This window comes from Bubalus kerabau, chromosome X (assembly GCF_029407905.1).
Source record: "Bubalus kerabau isolate K-KA32 ecotype Philippines breed swamp buffalo chromosome X, PCC_UOA_SB_1v2, whole genome shotgun sequence".
Classification (NCBI taxonomy): domain Eukaryota; kingdom Metazoa; phylum Chordata; class Mammalia; order Artiodactyla; family Bovidae; genus Bubalus; species Bubalus kerabau.
Genome location: NC_073647.1, coordinates 13,631,424 through 13,640,242, shown reverse-complemented (window position 1 = coordinate 13,640,242; position 8,819 = coordinate 13,631,424).

The window sequence follows — 8,819 nt, the reverse complement described above, 5'->3', positions numbered from 1 at the left end:
CTTCTCCAGGGGATCTTCCCAATGCAGGGATCGAACCTGGGTCTCCCGGATTGTAGACAGACGCTTTCCCGTCTGAGCCACAAGGGAAGCTTTATCTTTGACAGAGGAGGCAAGAGTATACAATGGAGAAAAGACAAACTCTTTAAAAAGTGGTGTTGGGAAGACTTGTCAACCACTTGTAAAAGAATGAAACTAGATCACTTTCTAACACCATACACAAAAATAATCTCAAAATGGATTAAAGATCTAAACATAAGACCAAAAACTATAAAACTCTTAGAGGAGAACACAGGCAAAACACTCTCTGACATAAATCACAGCAGGATCCCATATGACCCACCTCCCAGAATACTGGAAATAAAAGCTAAAATAAACAAATGGGACCTAATTAAAATTAAAAGCTTCTGCACAACAAAGGAAACTATAAGCAAGGTGAAAAGGCAGCCTTCAGAATGGGAGAAAATTATAGCAAATTAAGCAACTGACAAACAACTAATCTCAAAAATATACAAGCAACACCTGCAGCTCAGTTCCAGAAAAATAAATGACCCAATCAAAATGTGGTCCAAAGAACCAAACAGACATTTCTCCAAAGAAGACACAGAGATGGGTAACAAACACATGAAAAGATGCTCAATATCACTCATTATCAGAGAAATGCAAATCAAAACCACAGTGAGGTACTATTTCACGCCAGTCAGAATGGCTGCGATCCAAAAGTCTACAAGCAATAAATGCTGGAGAGGGTGTGGAGAAAAGGGAACCCTCTTACACTGTTGGTGGGAATGCAAACTAGTACAGCCACTATGGAGAACAGTGTGGAGATTCCTTAAAAAACTGGAAATAGAACTGCCTTATGACCCAGCAATCCCACTGCTGGGCATACACACCAAAGAAATCAGAATTGAAAGAGACATGTGTACTCCAGTGTTCATCGCAGCACCGTTTATCATAGCCAGGACATGGAAGCAACCTAGATGTCCATCAGCAGATGAATGGATAAGAAAACTGTGGTACATATACACAATGGAGTATTATTCAGCCATTAAAAAGAATACATTTGAATCAGTTCTAACGAGGTGGATGAAACTGGAGCCTATTATACAGAGTGAAGTAAGCCAGAAAGAAAAACACCAATACAGTATACTAACGCATATATATGGAATTTAGAAAGATGGTAATGATAACCCTGTATGCAAGACAACAAAAGAGACATAGATGTATAGAACAGTCTTATGGACTCTGTGGGAGAGTGAGAGGGTGGGATGATTTGGGAGAATGGCATTGAAACATGCAAATTATCATATGTGAAATGCATCACCACTCCAGGTTCGATGCATGATACAGGGTGCTTGCGGCTTGTGCACTGAGATGACCCAGAGGGATGGGATGGGGAGGAAGGTGGGAAGGGGGTTCAAGATGGGGAACACATGTACACCCATGGTGGATTCATGTAATGTATGGCAAAACCAGTAAAATATTGTAAAGTAAAAAATAAATAAATAAAACTTTAAAAAATAAATAAATAATGTTGAAATCAAGTCATCTTTTGTAATATAAGAGACTCTTAGAATAACACAGAGGTAGGGACACCAGCCTTCCACATAGTTGAAAATCTGTGTATAATGCACAGATTATACAGAAATCCTCTGTATCTGTGGTTTCACATCCACAGATTTGGACAATTACAGATTATGTGGTACTACAGCATGTATTTTGGAGAAGGAAATGGCAATCCACTCCTGTGTTCTTACCTGGAGAATCCCAAGGACGGGGGAGCCTGGTGGGCTTCAGTCTATGGGGTCGCACAGAGTCGGACATGACTGAAGCGACTTAGCAGCAGCAGCAGCACAGCATGTATTTAGTGAAAAAGTCCTCATATAAGTGGACCCACAAAGTTCAAACCCATGTTGCTCAAGTGTCAACTGTATTGGTAATAAAGGGATAAGAAGAAACTGTGTAAAATCTCTTTTGCCACAGATTCTATACATAGAGGAAATCAGAGGTCTAGTCAAATTCAGAAGAAAATTCAGAGGTATAAAAAGTTATAATTCAGGTAGGAGGTATCTGGAACCAAGTTCTAACATTTCGAAGGAAAAGGGAAAAAGTAAAGTAAGGCACAGGGTGAAATCGAACTGTGATGTAGACTTATACATTTTTGGTCAATTTCACCAAGATTTCTGTCGTGTATATGTCCCTCAGACTTATACCACAGTGAGTCAAAATGATTTGGCCTTTATACCTCATCTCAAGCAATCATTGCCTATGGGCTGCCCCTGGAAGGATGTGATCTCAAACAGGACAATTTTTTGCAGTTGAGTCACTACCTAGAGTTGCTGATACCCGAGGCAATTTATCCTTCCTTGCAGGGTCTGAATGATACATCACTGAGTCAACAATAAGTAGAAATTCTAGTCTAAATTAGGTACACATTAATATAACTGGTGGTATTCTATCTTCATAGCATTTTGCAGAGAGGTATATATAATACAAAGTTTAAATTGATGGCTAGATATCAGTAGAGATATATGGTATAAAAGGTAATGTCATTACAAAGCCCTTATTAGTGGTTCTTAAGAAAGTAGATTTTAAGCCAATTTATTTTTCAAAGGAAAATAAAGACATTTGATGGTGCAGAGAAGGAACTGTGCGAAAATAAGAGATATCAATATATTATTGAACAACAATATTTGGTTGCCTGTTTTTTTCCCCCAAGGATGATCTGGGGACAGAATATAGTCTTCTCGTTGAAAATCTCTTTAGGTACACCACTTTAGAAGTCTGTAGCACATCTTACTCTTATTGTTTTTATTCATTATCCATCCAATAATAAACCTATATATCAATGTGGTCCTCTATTCCTCAAAAAATGGCAATAAGGGCACATAATCTAGATTTAATCCCTGAAAAACTAGTTATTCTAATTTTAATGACCATTCCAAATAAGATTCTAAAAGACAGCATGTATCATATATATATATTTATACACATATATACATAATCCAGAAATATGGCATTGCTGATTAAGAAGTTAGAAAGATAACATATCATAAACATAATGCCTCTCCTTCCTGACCTATTAGGGAAAAGGAATAGAAATATTAAACATATTAAAGACTCATCAATGTTAGTTAATAATGATATTATGATATGTTATCAATGAGCTTTGATTTCAAAATTAGTAATTTCTGTCTTCTGTTTTAAATATTCTATTTGTCCTGCTATCCAGTGTTATAATAGAACACTTTTGTATTCTTTGTTATTCAAAAAATGTTTACTCCTATAAAATTCTGAAGAATGAGTAAATGCCTCCTTTCCAAAACAAAATGCATCTAGAAGGTTTTAAAGCACAAAGCAATTAATTTGGTCTCATATTTCTTTGTAGCTGAAATGAAAATGCAAAGACTTAGAATATTGGCTCATGTGTATGTAAGAATAGACTTGCCAATGAAATTGATACAACTCTTAACAGACCTTTTTTTCTCAATTCTCAGTTCTTCACCAAATATCTTTATCATCTCACAGCAATTCTCTAAAGGCTTATTACAATTGAGAAAAAGGGAACAACTTAAAATTTAATCTGAATCAATAAGCCACTATAGTTTATCAATTCAAATTTTAAAAGATCTGGGCAAAGTAGTTTTTACCTATAATACATTATACATATTTAAACCTACATGAAGGATTATACATGAACTCACACTGAGGAAAATATAAACAATGCTAATTATTGTAGTCTAACAGAAACATCAGAAGCAGCAAAGACTTCCCAAGTCAATAAACAAAACAATTCTCACATTTAGGAGTATTACGGATGTTACCAGTAAGTGTATATGCATGCACGCTCAGTCATGTCCAACTCTGTGGGATCCTATGGGCTGCAGCTTGCCAGGCTCCTCTGTTCATGTTATTTTCCAGGCAGGAATACTGAAGTGGGTTGCCATTTCCTCCTCCAGGGGATCTTCCCAACCCAGGGATTGAACCCATGTCTCCTGTGTCTCTTACATTGCAGATGGATTCTTTACTGTTGAGTCAATGGTATAGAGAATAATAAAGCAAAGAAATAGGAAGTGATATTGTGGAGAAAGTAGAGAGGTTGCCTCATAGGCCACAGAGCCTCAGTGGGAATACAGTCAGGAATGGGATGATCTGGATTCTAGGAATTCTGGACTTCTTTCAAGGACTGAGACAAGAGAGGACATCAAGGGATTCATCCAGATAGTCTCAGAACACATAACAGAGGTGAAGTTGGGAAAATGAGAGGTCCAGAAGGATGGTGAACCAATCAAAGTTCTAGGCCCTCCCCTTCAATCTTGTGAATGATTTCTGGGAAAGATGGTAATCTTGTCCTAGGCTAATGGAACTCTGGGACTTCTTCTTGACTCTTCTTGAATGAGATAATCCACAAGATAAAATAGCATGTTTACGTGTGTGTGTTTTTAACACCTCAGAAACAGCCAACAATCTATTAAATGCAAACCAAAGGAAACATTTTTACAATTGTAAATAAAGCCTCACACACACACTATTGGAGAGACTGCAAAGGTTTGTGGCACACTGACAAATTGTTGGTGAATTCTTTTTTTTTTCCTTGAGAAACTGTGCAAGTTCATGGGGCTGAAACAGGTGATGGAATTTACTGCATGTCTTACAGATATGTTGTTGGATAGTACAATATAAAGCAAAGTACAGTAATCATTTTTGGTTCACATTTATTCTTGAGTTTCTACAATATTTTACTGTCCACCAACATAAAAGCAAGTAACCTGAGGCACTGGTAATACTTTTATTGTGGCATTCTTCAATAACTTTTATATACTGTTTCCTTTCATAATTTGAGATGCAATAATGATTTTTGTTATAAATTTCTTCATAAATATTCTTACTGATAGATGATGCATTTATTTAAGCATCAATGGACAAATAAAGTTATCCATGGGTGACTAACAATCTTAAATAAATACCACTTCACTCAGTTGCTCTCCATAGTACCTAAGAAATGCAATTACATGCTGGGACCTATTATCCCAATTAATGGACTGTTTTATATTCACTGTGCATTATACGTGAAACACTTTAGAGGCCTGGCCTTCACTTAGCTACAGGCAAAGTAAAATTTATAACAAATAACCAAGAAAAGTCTTTCATTTACTTACCAAGATATGTAGCGTGTAATTATACTTTAAGCGTAACTAGGCAGGGCTCAATAACGCCATTTGATTTAAACCACAATAAAAGGATATTTTTTTTAAGACTTTAAAATCTTATTTAGTTCAAACCCCTCCCCCGCTAAAAGGATATTTTTAAAACCATAAGAAACATAACTTTGTAATGAACAAGTCATTGTAGGTTGCTGCAACACTTGAGGTTTCATTATCAACTATGTCTATCTTTCCTTTCTTGTAATGATGTGGCCAAAGGTTAAACTTGATTATTATTTGTTATACTCAGAAAGATTCTCATTATTCCAGGCATATGGACTAAAAGAGCAACAATACTCCGAGGTCCTCCAGTAGCTATATGGGTGAACAAACAAAATAGTCAGCTAAGGACTATACAACCCCTTGTTGTGTTGCTCCTTTGTAAAATGTCAACCTGAGGCTATGTTTTACCGCAATGGAATTTGACCATTGAAGTTTAACTCTACTCCCTCTGGTGGTTTCTAAAGCTGTACCAAAGCTATAAAATAAAACACAGTTGTAATTCTTCGCCTTATTGTAAGAAGCATTGATCGCCTCTGATTGTATATTATAGCAAAGGGGCAGTCTATTACATGAATTTATTGCATTTTCTTCCTGATAATTACTGGAAGTTATTGAACAAGGCAGGGAGTTATAGCCAGTAAGTTCCTGTGCTAGCTGAGGAAGCAAATCTACAGATATTTAGTGGATCTAAACAGCTGTAAACAACACATCCTGTTTACAGTGTACTAGAAATGTATAATTTACAGTGCATTTGAGGTTATTTTAAGAATCATACTCTCAATTTCACAAATTTAGAATTGAAATATGAACTGTAGCAAAATGTCATGCAAACTATATCATCTTTGAGCTTTTAAAACTGATCTGACATTTAAAACTCCAAAAAAGTCAAACGATTTAGATTTCCTAGCTCACTTTCTTAAGACAGATGAGTTCTATTAATTTTTTTATTTAAATTTGTCATGTATAGTGAACATATCATCTTTGGTCATATTTATTTTTGCACTTGAAATTATAATTATTTATGTATCTAAACTCTTCTTGATTAGTAAAATTTTATCCAATAATTAAAAAACAAATCAAATTGCCAACATCCATTGGATCATAGAAAAAGCAAGAGAATTCCAGAAAAACATCTATTTCTGCTTTACTGACTATGCCAAAGCCTTTGATTGTGTGGAACAAAACAAACTGTGAAAAATTCTGAAAGAGATGGGAATACCAGACCACCTACCTGCCTCCTGAGAAACCTGTATGCAGGTTTAAAAGCAACAGTTAAAACTGGACATAGCCCAATTTGGACTGTTTCCAAATTGGGAAAGGAGTATGTCAAGGCTGCATATTGTCATCTTGCTTATTTAACTTATATGCAGAGTATATCATGCAAAATGCTGGGCTGGATGAAGTATAAGCTGGAAACGAGACTGCCGGGAGAAATATCAATAACCTCAGATATGCAGATGACACCACCCTTATGGCAGAAAGCAAAGAAGAACTAAAGAGCCTCTTGATGAAAGTGAAAGAGGAGAGTGCAAAAGTTGGTTTAAAACTCAACATTCAAAAAGCTAAGATCATGGCATCCAGTCCCATCACTTCATGGCAAATAGATGGGGAAAAATAGAAACAGTGACAGACTATTTTCTTGGACTCCAAAGTCACTGCAGAGAGTGACTGCAGCCATGAAATTAAAAGACCCTTGCTCCTTGGAAGAAAAGCTACGATAAACCTAGACAGCGTATAAAAAAGCAGAGACATCACTTTGCCAAAAAAGGTCCATATAGTCAAAGCTTTGATTTTTTTCCAGTAGTCATGTATGAACATGAGAGTTAGACCATAAAGAAAAGGCTGATGCTTTCAAACTGTGGTGTTGGAGAAGACTCTTGAGAGTCCTTTGGACAGCAAGGAGATCAAATCAGCCAACCCTAAAGGAAATCAACCCTTAATATTCATTGGAAGGACTGATGCTGAAGTTGAGGCTTCAATACTTTGTACACCTGAAGTGAAGAGCCAACTCATTTGAAAAGACCTTGATGCTAGGGAAGATTGAGGGCAGGAGAAGAAGGAAGTGACAGAGAATGAGATGGTTGGATGGCATCACTAACTAATGGATATGAGTTTGAGCAAACTTGGAGAGACAGTGAAGGACAGGTGTCAGGGAATGTTTAACAGGAGGATTCCTACGTGCTGTTTCTCACAAGTCCTTTGTTTCTTTTTAAGCGGAACAGCATGCTGCTCCCAGGAACTGGGGTCATTGTGTGAGACAGGCTTGGATCTCCTTTAGTAAACATTCTCTTTATGACAAAACTGCTTAGTCTCGATCCCCTTTCTTGAGATATGGATTGTCTCCTGACCTTGGGACCATCATCATCCCTTGTTCCCTTGGTAACGGCTACTGTACGTTTGGTTTTCTGATCTTTATCATTGAAAAACTAAACTTCTTGTACTACAGCCTGTATATACTCACAAGAAAATCATTAAAGCACCTTTGCTCCATCAGAGCTTGGGTCCCTGTGTCTTTCTTTCTTTCTCTCTCTCTCTTTGGCTGATTCCTTGGAGCGCAGAGACCCGTCTTGCTCACTCTCCTGCCTGGGCTTCTAAGACTCTCTCTAGAAGACGCCCTATGCCTTCACCCCTCCTCAAGAGGGCACCTGGTGCCTTCGTGAGAGACACAGGTCCTGTGTCAAGGACTTTATTGGTTTTCTGCGTAAACCAGGGAGTATCAGCCTCTTTCTCTCTTTCCTTTTCTTATCGTTGCCTCCGGACCGCCAGGTCCCGGTCCATTAAAGGACCCCAACAGACAGGGAAGCTTGGCATGCTGCAGTTCATGGTGTCACAGAGTCGGACACAACTTAGTGACTGAACAACAAATACCATTACACATTCTTTAGTTACAATTAAAAGACTGACAACATTAAATGCTGGCAGAACTCTCATACACTGTTATTAGGAGTGTGTGTGACATAAATACTTTGAAAAAAAGCATCAGGCAGTCTCTTATGAAATTAGATATACACTTACACCATCACCCAGAAATTCTACTTCTTAGTATTTACCAAAGAGCAATGAAAGTTTATGTTCACAAAAAGTCCTTTAAGGGAATGTTCAAAATTGTTTTATACATAATAACTAAAATCTAGAACCTATTTGGATATGTGACTCAAAAAAATGAATAGACAAAGTGGGATGCATTCATACAATGGAATTCTACTTAATAATAGAGTAGAAATAAATAAATACAACATGGATGAATCTCAAAATCATTAATCTGGATGAAACAAGCCTTAAATAAAGAGCAAAAACATCTATAGTAACTTTTATATTAAATTCCAGAACATAGTAAATTTACAGAAGAAAAAAATTAACCAAATGTCTTCTTGAGATGCTAGCTAGAGACTGACTTAGAAGGAATATAAAGGAATTTTCTTCAGTAATGTTAACACCCTCTATCTTCATGAAGGTTTGGGTTACACAAGTGTAAAACCTGTTGAAACCCAGAAAATTTCACTTAAGATCTCTGTGTTTCATTGTATATCAATTTTCTCTCCAAAGAAAAAACTATATAATCATATATTAAACTCTAGTTAACAATACCCAAACTAAAATATTTAGGGATGAAGT